Raw genomic sequence first — 12,888 nt, forward strand, 5'->3', positions numbered from 1 at the left:
ATGCTGGAACATGAAGTATCTAGAGAGCAATCCTTACAAAAAATTTAGACTTATGGCAGAATATCTAGTGGGTTTTGATAGTGGCAACAAAATATGACATTGTTAAATACAGTATCAGTAACCAGGCTGTAACATCTATGAGAATAGGCCTTATTTGTATTGTTCATTACTGTAACCTCACAGTGGCTGACACATTGTTCTCAGTAAATATCTGTTGGAAAAACACATGCACTGTTAAACCAATATTGCAGTTATATATGTTATACATAGTTATAGTTACACAACAGATTTGCATAGATCCTAATCATGAGATGTATTGATAGTCCTAAAATCCATCACTACGGGTCATTCCAACTTTCCTAGGGTTTAAAATCTGCTTTGGGAAAAAAAATGACCTAGGTATTGAAAAAGACATTGAGGAAGTATGGGTACTGAGCTAAAGTAAAATGTAGCACCTACTGCAAGACAGCTTTCTTCCTTTGGTCCTATCCATCAATCATTTATTTATTGGTGTATTTAGGTTTTCATTATTTATTTATTGAGAGTTTAATATAGGACAGATTTCACTGAAACAACCTATTTTTTTCCCCAAACATTTTGCCTATAATTATAAGAATGTGCTTCTGGGATGATAAACTTGGTAGTCTTGAAAGTAGAGAGAGTTCAAAGTTGTTTGTTTTTTTTTAACACATTATCTGCATTTTTCTAAATGAATAGAAGGCTAGCTGATTTTCTAAGTGTTTCTGATAACTATACTAAATTGTGCATATATTACATGAAATCTACATATTTTGAAAAATCTTATGTATTCTCAAATTTATTGGCAGAAAATTCTAGAAATTGGCATGTCTGATAAATAATGTATAGTTTCAGTTTAACATTTAATGAGCTAGACACTGAGGGGCTGTCACTATCTAAAATTAATCCTAATGCATTGACATTGTAAGACTGGAAGGATTTTAACTTATTTGCTATTCTTCTATATTTGTTTTTTAGAAATTAGGGTGTAGTCAAAGCCCTGCTTTAAGAAGTTGAAGTTATAAGTTTCTTTTTAAATAAACTACAATGGGAGCCTCTAACTTCTTTCAGACTTCCTTCCCATTAGAAAAATCAGCATCTTTATGCTGTGTCAAACTAATAGGGTGAGAGAGTTTGTGTCTGAAACTCAGCTGTGCCTTTTACTTTGTGATCTTGGGTACATTTATTAACTTTCTAGCTAATTTTCTTATCTATGTGACAAGGGTGACCATAATACCTGTTAGGACTACTATAGGGATAAAATGAGATGAATTTACAGCACTTAACATACTTCCTGCGATGCCTGGGTATCTCAGCTGTTGAGCATCTGCCTTGGGCTCAGGGAGTGATCCTGGGGTCCTGGGATCCAGTCCCACATCAAGATCCCCCAGGGGAGCCTGTTTTTCACTCTGCCTATGTCTCTGCCTCTCTCTCTCTCTCATGAATAAATAAAATCTTTAAAAAAAAACATACTTCCTGACACACTATATATTCAATAAATGCTATCATTATTTTTACCTAGGACCAACCAACCAAGATGATAGTAGATATATAACGAATGTGTAATTACATGTACATGATGCCCCCCAAAATGTAAATATGTGCATTGTAATGCCAATTGCAAGAATACTCATAATGATTAAATATCATGTAGAGACTATAATGTATGTTTCATACATGGCACAGCCTCTGAAGCCAGGATCTCTGTGTTTAAAAAATAAATAAAAGAACGTATTGTAAAGAACAACTCAGTTCATCTCAAAAGATACAGTTGTCCATCGAAAGATGAATGGATAAAGAAGATGTGGTTTATGTATACAATGGAATATTACTCAGCAATTAGAAATGACAAATACCCACCATTTGCTTCAACGTGGATGGAATTGGAGGGTATTATGCTGAGTGAAATAAGTCAATCGGAGAAGGACAAACAGTGTATGTTCTCATTCTTTTGGGGAATATGAATAATAGTGAAAGGGAATATAAAGGAAGGGAAAAGAAATGTTGGGAAATATCAGGAAGGGAGACAGAACATAAAGACTCCTAACTCGGGGAAATGAACTAGGGGTGGTGGAAGGGGAGGAGGGCGGGGGGTGGGGGTGAATGGGTGACGGGCACTGAGGGGGGCACTTGACGGGATGAGCACTGGGTGTTTTTCTGTATGTTGGTAAATTGAACACCAATAAAAATTAATTAAAAAAAAAGATACAGTTGTAAGAATCAAATGAGTTAATAATACAAAATAACTGGCCCAGTACCTGACATATGGTATGTGTTCAATAAATGTTATCTATTAATATTATCCTACCCTGATACATAAATTAATTGGAATTCTGAATGTAATTAAGCTTGGGTTGAATTTTGACTCTACAATTTACTAGCAGTAAGACATTTTGGAGTTTATTCAATCAACTGTTAGCTTCCAATGTCTTTTCTGAAAATGGAAAATAATCACTAATACAAGAACTTTTGTGAGAATCAATGTAGAACAAACAATGTAGAGTATAGAAATCTTAGCACTGGCTATTTATTATCCATTGCTGATTAACTATGATTTTCCTAAAGGCATTAAACTATGTTTAAATTTATTTACTATTTTTTAACATTTTCTATAATTATTTAAAATGATTTCACAACCTTTAGGTTACCAAATCATTTCAAAATTATGATTCCTTCCACTTCCTCTGAAATATTGAAATTCCTTGCAAAAGTGAGCCACAAAGAGATACCACAGTCAAATTCCTTTTAGTATCACAGAAAAATTAACATCTGAAATGCTGATTCCATGAATTTCTCCAAATGCCAAGTCACATATCTGATAAATGCACTCATTAATAGCATTAGTTAATTTATAGAAATACTAATTCAAGTACAACTTCTCAAGACTTCTGCAGTACTTTGACAGCCTTATAGACTTCTAAAAGGTGTAGGATATTAGAATTTCAGAATTACCAAAATTACAATTTTGCTGAGGCATGCTTACTTTGCTCAGCAAAAATTCTTTCTGAATGGCTATCCCCACATAGACGAGTAGTACAAATGAAAGGAGTATATCTGATCAAATATATTTACTAGAATCTTATCTATGAAATAAAATTTCTTGAAATGCATCAATGATAAAATTCTAACATAGTACCAATGTCAAGGACCGTTTAATTACTGATCCTTCACTACCAATCTCTCCCCTAAGAATAGTTATCTTATCTACATCCTGTTAAAATTTATTTTCTCTCCTTTAATTATGTCCCAATACTCAGTATTCTTGCCTGAGTCAGGCCATGTAAATTATTATTTTTTTAAAGTAGGTTAAAGTTAGGTAAGCCATATTTCTGCTTTGGCTTTCTAATATGCCTACAATCACCTCTCTGGCTTGGCTTTCCCTTTGAAGACCAACCAGCCAAGTGTGTTGAATATCATTTCTGGAATTCCTGAATTTATTCACGGGTCATGACTTACTGTATGAGGGTCTAACTTTCTAATCACTATAACAATACCCAAAATACAAACAAGAATGTTCTTTGGATTTACTGTTATTTGAATATTCACATTCAGATATAGATAAGCATTCTAGATATAACTAGAGGACAGAAATTTCTTTGTGCACTTTTTATGTTAAATTTTTGTTATTTAGGTAAAATTGTCAATTTAATATTGCAAATATGCAACATAGTGTCTGCTGGAGTAATCTAGCATCTGATAGTGCTACAAGAAATTATTGTTCCTGCTTTATAATGTCAAACCTTAAAGCTTGACTTTAAGTCTTTAATAATAACATGATAATAACAATGAAAAATTTTAATATATGTATCTAAGGAGTTCATTCTAGAATGATGATACTTTGCTTCAGCCAAACGTAGATTCTAACACTTAACCCTTTAACACCTACTCCAAATTTATTTTGATGCATCTCTTGATAAGAAAGGAGGAGGACGCAGAACATATATAATTTCTTGATTGACTTGTTCAAGTAGAAGTACTTAGATCACACTAGATTCTTGAGGAGGGCTTCTTCTTTAGCGAGCATTAGCATGAAGTAGATCTTTTGAAGTCAATGTCTCAATCCTTGTTCCTGCAGGGAAAATAAAAGCAGAACACAAGAGTGAGTAAGTAGCAGGTTCACAAGGTTAATCCATGTGCACTGGAATTTGTAAAAACAATGCACAGGAGAGAAATCTGTGAAAGTCTAAGGAACAGTGTCTATCAACTTGGGAACAAGGAGACCTGGACTAGTGACGGATAACTGGAGTGAAATACAATGGATTGAGAATCAAAGACTCAGAAAGCAGTCAAGTTAGCTCAGTGACTTTGACCAAGAATATCTGAGCATTAATTGTCAAAGATTTTACTCCACACACGAATTTCGATTGGCAGAATAAGAATAATAAATTTTAATGTGAACATTCACACCTCAGAGATCGTGATTTTTTGTTTTCCGCTAACGTTTCACCAGAAGGATATTAGAAACATTTTATTTCACTCCTCAAGTGGTTCTTTTAGTATCAGAATCACTTTTACATGTGATAAATCCTCCTAAGAGTTAAATATTTCTTTGAGAGATAAGCTATGTTAACACAACATTTCTTTCAATTATATTAGAAAACAGAATAATTTGATACATAGACCTTTGAGAAAAACATATCCTTAAAAACAACCCCACTCATTAAGGCATTGACATATAGATTCAATCTATTAAGGTTTGTCTTTTCTTTTCTTTCTTTCTTTCTTTCTTTCTTTCTTTCTTTCTTTCTTTCTTTCTTTCTTTTCTTTCTTTCTTTCTTTTTTTTTTTTTTGGTTTGTCTTTTCTATTAACTTAAATTATAATGCATTACACAGTGGAGCACCTGCCTATATACCAGTCATTCACAGTTTTCGAAAGGGTTTATAAAGGTCACTAATTTCTTCACTAATGTGAAAGATTAAATCTCCAATTTATTCTTGTGTTCATATAGAGCAGAATCTACCTAGAAGTAAACAAATTCAAGGGCTTAATAAATATATGTTAATTAGTAAGTTACTACTGCATCAAAATATTAAAACTCTTGCAAAGCTAACTATTAAATATGATCGCATATGATGCTAACTAAATGACTCAATTTAAAGATGGTAATATTAACCAATATCATATAGTATTATTATTAAATCAAATATCTTAATTTAAGGTATATAACAAACTATGGAGTATTATACAGCCTTTAAAATCACAATAGATAATATTTATATTGATGGAAAGTTATAAATTCTCCATTGATTTAAACATATAAGACAAAGATAAATATAGGATTGTAGTATGATAACCATGTTTGCATATGCATGTGTGCACACCCACTTGCGTAGCATGTACATGTGCATATGGGTGTGCATATATTTGAAACTGTTAAATGACTGTAACTTAGAAGTTTCTGTAATATATGCAAAATAAATTTTGCTTGCAAATGTGCTCATCACCCAGAGCTCCACAAGAAACAAAAGAGACAATAAAAATTCTCTACTTGTTTGTCATTGCTGCTTTAAAGAGTTCAACTTGGAGTAATTAATCTTAAATCACAATAGTTTGATGTGAGCTGAGTAATGATAATGTTATTTCAGAGGAATGTTGTAGTCAAAATTGTTTGTCAAATTATGTGTATAATAATTACTCATACAATGAAGATTTTTCATAATATTGAATCACTATTTAACATTTTGTGATGCTTGAATTAAAATGCGATGCCAGTACTGATGGAAAATATTTTTGTTTATGCTTTTCTAGGTCTCAGGGTGGTGAACTTTTTCTCTGAATTCCTAACCTGTGAGCTTATGGTAAGATTATAATTAATAGAGTAAATTTAAGAGTTTTTTCCCCCTTTATTATCCCTGCTTGATAATATCCAATAAATATAAAGGTAATTTGCATAATTCTCTTGATACTTTATCATACTTTTAATAAATGTTGAAGAAACCCTGTGATGTTTTCTATCAAATGTTTATGTTCTTGGGTGGATTATAATAATATAGTTATTTGAAATAGTCTTTGATAGTTTCTAAGTGAATTTGGAGGCATTGTTCAGAACGGTAAGATTTATACCACTGAAAAAAGTTCTTTGGACATGAATGACAATTTTATAGATTAAAAATTTTTGTAGTGAGGTCCATTTGATGGTAATGAAGAGAGCCGATGAGTTATCGAAAGGAAAACTTATTTTATCACCTGTCAAGATTTATCAAAATTGGATTCCTCTATGAAAGCTCGATATTGGATCTTTAGAAAGGTGAAGGTAAAATATGTAACTATGGAAATAGAAATGATAAGAAGTAATCAGTGACTTCTAAGGTGATCTTATGGCCCTATTAATTTGTTAATGATTTGGTTCATGTATGCAATAACATTTGTTAAAAATGTGAATCTGGATTCCACTTATAATTGATTAGTACAGAATGTAAATAAACATAATTTAATTTGTGTTATTTTAGTAAGATAATTTTTAAGTTTATCTCTTTTTTAATAGTATGCATAATAAAGATTTAGCTTGTAACTGGTATATAAAATGCAGATAACGTGGATATTTGTGTTATACATTTTATATTTTTGAGTAAATGATGTCTTAAAAAACACAGAGATGATCAAGTAAATTTGTTGGTTTGGTGATACAGCAGTATTGAAATGTATCTTGAAAAAAAATTTTAAGTGACTATAGGCAGGAACCACCTCTGGGCATTATAAGATGTATGCCTTGATTACATTTTTTGAGACACTCAATCTACGATCGTTAAAGACAAGTGTCACATAGAAACAAGGGGAAATTCCATTGCTCTACCAACCAGACTCTGTTAATAATGGAAGAAATTTTTTATGAAACACATTATTTGAATATGCATAGAGCAATAATTTTATTCCCAATAAGCATTGTTAAGTTTTAACTTATATTTTACAAATATACATAAATGAACTTATAAATGAAATTATATAGAATTACTACTTTGCCTCTTTTGCTCAGCATTACATTTGTAAGATTATATGCAATGAAAAACCACTCATTTTCACTGTTGTGTAGTATTTAACTGTGTAGATGTACCAAATTATGATCCTTTATCCCATTTATAAGCATTTAGGTAGTTCTAGACTTTGACTTGTATAAATAGTGGTTATATGGACATCTGGAACATGTCTTTTAGGAAACCCATGCATGTATTTTGTTAGATATTTGGGCTATGCATATGTTCTGCTTTAGTAGATATTGATAGTTTGCCAAAGTGGTTCTATCGATTTTTGAAAGCAGGATGTGAGAGTTCAGTTGGTCCATATTCTCATTAACATTTAGAATTTTTTATCCTTCTATTTTAGCCATTCTATTTTTAGCCATTTTATAGAAATATTTTAATTTGAATATCTTGAAGTTTGATGACATTAAACACTTTTTGATGATTGTCATATTTGTGATGATTATTTGTCATATGAATATTCTCCTTTTTGAAGTCTTAAGACTTGCCCTTTTTCTACTGTACTTTGTATCCTTTTTTATTTTATGTATATAATGAGTATTAAATCCTCTGTGATGGAGCTGGCTGATTCACAACAGCCAACTGTTAAAGTGTCAGGAATTTTGAGAGCTGCGTGGTAGTTTGAAAATCTGCTTCAGTAGAAGGTTTTACACCACATACACACTAAAACAAACAAACAGAGGAAAAAAAACAAAAAAACAGGAAAATTAGTTGGTAAACATTTTCTGGAACACCACTGGATATTTATGCTATATATTAAAACATTTGTTGGATTTTCTTAGTATTCTCCTGGAGGTATCTTTTGATGGATAGAAATTCTCAATTAGGTTTATTTCTTGTCTGATTAGGGCTTTTTGTGTCCTATTTAACAAATATTTAAAAAAAGAAAGAAATATTTGCCTTTGCCATGGTTGCTAAGATATTTTCCTATGGTTTCTCTAAAAGCTTTGTTGTTTAACCTTTTATACTTATTCTTCTTCAGGTTTTAAGTATATTGTTCTATTGTTAAATTGTAAGGATATTCTTATTACCTTGTATTTAAGATAGTTTGTTGGATAGCTTTTCATTAGAATAGTAATTTAATTACTCTGTGTATATTTTAACTTATTGTAAAATTCATAAATAAATATGAAGAGACTGATGTCTGTTTAATAATTAAATGCTACTTATAAGCAATTTGTAGGATTTTATAAAATTTAGATATGTATTTATGTATTGTCTACTCTGTGTCACACACCACAGTTATGTGGCCATCAATTATAATTTTGAAATGAATATTCAGCAGCATAACAAAATCACAATTTGACTTTAACTTTTAATGTATATGAATTTATTTCCAGCATATATTAAGTAAAGCCTGAAAAATAATCTACAGAATCATTTAAAAAAACTCAATGTACTACATTGAGATTTTGTTTGCCTTGAGATTTATGTACAGACATGTATATGTATAAAATTTTCCATGACAAACACAGAAGTCCATCACATACCTGTTTTGTGCTTGATAGGAATAATAGTATAAATATATAAATAGTAAATATATAAATATATATAGTATATAAATAGTAAAAATCAGTATTTATATATATAAATATTTATATAAGTATTTATATATATAAATAGTAAATATATAAGTATTTATATATAAATATTTATTAAGTATTTATATATATAAATAGTAAATATATAAGTATTTATATATATATATACTTATATAAGTATTTATATATAAATAGTAAATATATAAATATATATAGTATATAAATAGTAAAAATATATAAGTATTTATATATAAATATATATACTTATATAAGTATTTATATATATAAATAGTAAATATATAAATATATAGTATATAAATAGTAAAAATTAGTATTAAGTCTTCCTTAAAATTCGGAGTATTTTATATATATATATATTTATATATATAAATATATATATATTTATATAAGTATTTATATATATAAATAGTAAATATATAAATATAGATAGTATATAAATAGTAAAAATCAGTATTAAGTCTTCCTTAAAATTCGGAGTCAATTATGCAAATGTGTATATGTTTGCTACAGATTGTTTTGTTCTATTATGCATGGTTTGAATTGCATGTGTTTTTCCCTTGAAGTATTCATCTTGACTTAAATACCTTCAACTGTCTCCAGAATAGTTGAAATACTTAAGAAACGTAATGAAACATAATTAGAAAATCATTTAAAATGGAAAGTTCAATAATTTCATATTCACGTACCCAATTTTGACCATTTAAAAAAAATCTCTGGGTCCATAACACAAGCCATTTCATTAACTTTGGAGTAACTCTTAAACAATGAAAGTACAAAAGCAAACCATATATATATAATAGGTTGTTTTTAATAATTAGTCTTTATTTAAAAATATAATAGTGAAATTTTTTAAAGATTTTATTTATTCATGAGAGACACACACAGAGAGAGAGAGAGAGAGAGAGGCAGAGGCATAGGCAGAGGGAGAAGCAGGCTCCATGCAGGGAGCCCAACGTGGGACTCGATCCCGGGTCTCCAGGATCAGGCCCTGGGCTGAAGGCAGCGCTAAACCGCTGAGCCACCTGGGCTGCCTAATAGTGAAAAATCTGATGAGAAAAATATAGGGCTCATTGGTTAAAATCCTTAAGGCTAAAAATGGTATTTTATTTACTTTCATATATTTGGAAAGCATGGTATTTGTATCTGTTTTAAAAAAAAAAGAACTTTTTTTTCTTCTTTTAGATCTGCTTGCCTATTTTGGATAGCCAAAGATGATGAAATATGGAGTGTGTGCTAATTAAAAGCTAATTAGGTGATTTTCACTTTTACTAAGCTACTGATCTCTGTGGGGTAATTAGAGCAGGGAGAGCAGTGGTGAAACACAGAAAGGTTTCTTGAAGATTGGTACAAAGACTGTATATAGCATTGATAGGTTTGATCCTCCACTAGCCATTTCAAATAGCTAAATAACAAGTTTATCTGTGAAATACAGCATGGTTTACACAAATACTTCAGGATTTGATTTATGAAGGTATCCCTGAAAGTAAATGATAGTTAAAGGGAAAAATGCTATTGAGACATATCACAGGTACAAGTAATTGATGCCAGTTAAATTACTGGCATTTAACTTGATTTTCAGAGATGATAGTGCTTGGGGGCAAAAGACTTCAAAGACGTAATTAACATGCTACCTGAAGGAAAATTGTATAAAGAATTATACACATGTACATTGTTTTATTATGCATAGTCTGAACTCAAAATTAAAAGATTAAATAATACAATAAAATTATAATCTGAGAGCATGAACACCTTTTAAAAAGACCAAAAAAGAGATAAAGTCTGAAAAAAATATATAACAAAAAAGCTTTGGTACATAAATGAAGAATAAACTTTGGGATAAAATGATTGGACACATGAAATAGTCTATTTTTTCTTTTATTTCTGTTGACCTATTCAGTGATATATTTATTTCACAGAACACTTAAAGTAACGTTAGAGTTCCCCTATGAAAAATAGAAATATTTTCTAGTTCCTGGCACAACATCTGGCAGTAGCAAATACCCTGTAAATTCTTGCTACCTAGAAAAGCAATTGTATATGAGCTAGACAGATTACTGTGTTTCTTTTGCTAAATCAAACATTTGTTTCTCAAACACATTCCTTTTCCAACCAACTCTCTCTCCACCCTTTTTTTCCTCTCTCTTTATTTCCTTCTTTCCATTAACAAAGTTATGAAGAATTTACTCTGTGCTAAAAAAATGGCTAACTTATTTCACAATGGCAGAGCTGACAAAGTTTTTATCTTACTTATTTCACAGTTTAATGGGGAAAAGAATTAAATATGCAAAATAAATCTCACCTTTGATAAATGTTATGAAGGAAAATATTCTCAAATGTAGAATAATGAATACAGAAATTGATATTTAATCTAATAACTTTAAATGAAAGATGAGTTCACTACATGAAGAAATGGAGATAGAGAGTATAATGGTACTTCTAGACTCTGAATTAAGGAGAAGCTTGGAATGTCCAAAGAAATAAATGAATGTTAGTGTAGCTGGGGCATAGTAAGTAAAAAGGAGAGGGGCTTCAAATGAGGTAAGCTTTGTAGCCCATAACAAGTGTATTGGATTTCATTGTAAATGCCATTGGAAGCCATTGGATGCTTTTAAGCAAAGGTGTGTGGTAATTGCATTTATGTTTTAAGATAAGTGCTTTATGGAGAATGAATTAGTGGGAAGTAAGACTAGAAGTGGAAAGAGCATTTAGGAGGAGACACTTGAACATTTCCAAGAGAGAAAGATGTGATGTCCTAGACCAGGATGGGATCGCTGACATGGATTTGCAATCTATTGGAGGCAGAATCAAAAGGACTTAATAATTGATTGAACATAGAAGGCGAGAGAAAAAGAGAAAACAAGCATGAGTCCTAAATTAGAACAATTGATTATATTGCAAAAGCATTCACAACTAAGTTGGTCAAGATGAAATTGCAAGACAGGCACTAGTAAAAGAATCAATAACTGCATTTGGGATTGAGAATGTATTGTTTTACTTTCTTCTACTCAGGGTATGGATTTGGAGTTATTACTTTAGATAGAAACCAAATTAGAAGTGGGGAATAAAGATTAAATACTGGACATTCTAAGGATTCATTCAAGCCAATGATCTAGCAACCCAATTCTAGCTAATTGTTCTAGGTGTATATGTATGAATTGACACTGCAAAGACATGGTAACCGTTGAGACCTCAGCATTCTATGCATTGAGATTAAATCTATTTTTAATACGACAGACTTCAACAGTATTGGAGATTATAAAATGAGTCTACAGTGTAATCAGGGCAGTGACAAATGGAAAGAAGTAGCAATGGCTGGTATTCTTTAAGAAACAATTGGGGAAAATAGGAAAAGTTTATTTTATTGAGCAAAGAATTTCTAACCTTAAGATGACCTTTCACAGTTGAACATAAGCACACGTAAGAACAATATAGAAGGAGGAATTTACTAGAATAATTGAAAAAGTAGAAATTGAAAGATCTCTATAAACTTCTGTCCTTACTTACCATCATCTTCTCTAGAAAATCACATCTCAAAACGAGAGAATCTGATAGAAGAGAAATTAATACGGACAATTTTTCCTCATTAACTTGCAAGGAAGTTTCTATACATTTGTATCTTCCTTTTTTGGCAAGGTTGAAAACATTGGAAATCAAAAATTTCCTGTCATTCCTCAAATCTGTTTGTGAAGGTGGGACAGCTGATTGCCTTGCAGTTGTGTTTGTAGCATGTGGTCCCTGATGCCTCATTTCATTTATTTAATAGTGTAATTATATCATAATTTATATTTATCTGCACTATCATAAACTGACCTTTATTCTCACACATTCTATCTGAAATTTTGTCCATAAGAATTTTTTGCATTTACTTCAGACCATCCCACTCCATTTTAGTCCAGCATATCCCTAATTATAATCTTGAGAACAGCATATGATATTAGCCATGATTAATAAATACAGAAAAACTTGGAATTTAATCAAATGGCTTCTCATTCAAAGAACTCCTTTTTTTTACCCAAAATAACCATAATTTATGTCTGCAACAGAAGAACAATATGGTAATATTAAAACCTTAATTATCTCAGGATTAATTATATGTATATGATACCCTACTTGCAATCGCGTGAACGCTATACACATTGAATAAAAAACATACTTCAAATTTTGAATTTGAATCTTTCCCCGGGCTGATAATATGTAGCACAGTCCTCTCCCCCAATGCCAGGGAATAGCAGTGAGCCACAGCTCCTGGTCCGTAATGCCATCACAAGAGTAAACAACTGATAACACTGACAACCATTCTTAAGCCATATGGCCATTCTATTTCACTTTC

The 12,888-nt window shown here is 30.8% G+C and overlaps 1 protein-coding gene across 47 annotated transcripts in view; it reads left to right on the forward strand.

Moving 5' to 3' along the window:
- The window catches only part of PTPRD (protein tyrosine phosphatase receptor type D), a 2,173,792-nt gene that overhangs the window by 990,746 nt on the left and 1,170,158 nt on the right, over positions 1-12,888 (forward strand). For all 47 annotated transcript variants that reach the window (XM_072728319.1, XM_072728317.1, XM_072728336.1 and 44 more), the window contains one exon: positions 5,768-5,817. The gene's annotated coding sequence lies outside the window, so the exon portion shown is untranslated. The remainder of the gene's footprint in view (positions 1-5,767; positions 5,818-12,888) is intronic.

This window comes from Vulpes vulpes, chromosome 12, assembly GCF_048418805.1.
Source record: "Vulpes vulpes isolate BD-2025 chromosome 12, VulVul3, whole genome shotgun sequence".
Lineage (NCBI taxonomy): Eukaryota > Metazoa > Chordata > Mammalia > Carnivora > Canidae > Vulpes > Vulpes vulpes.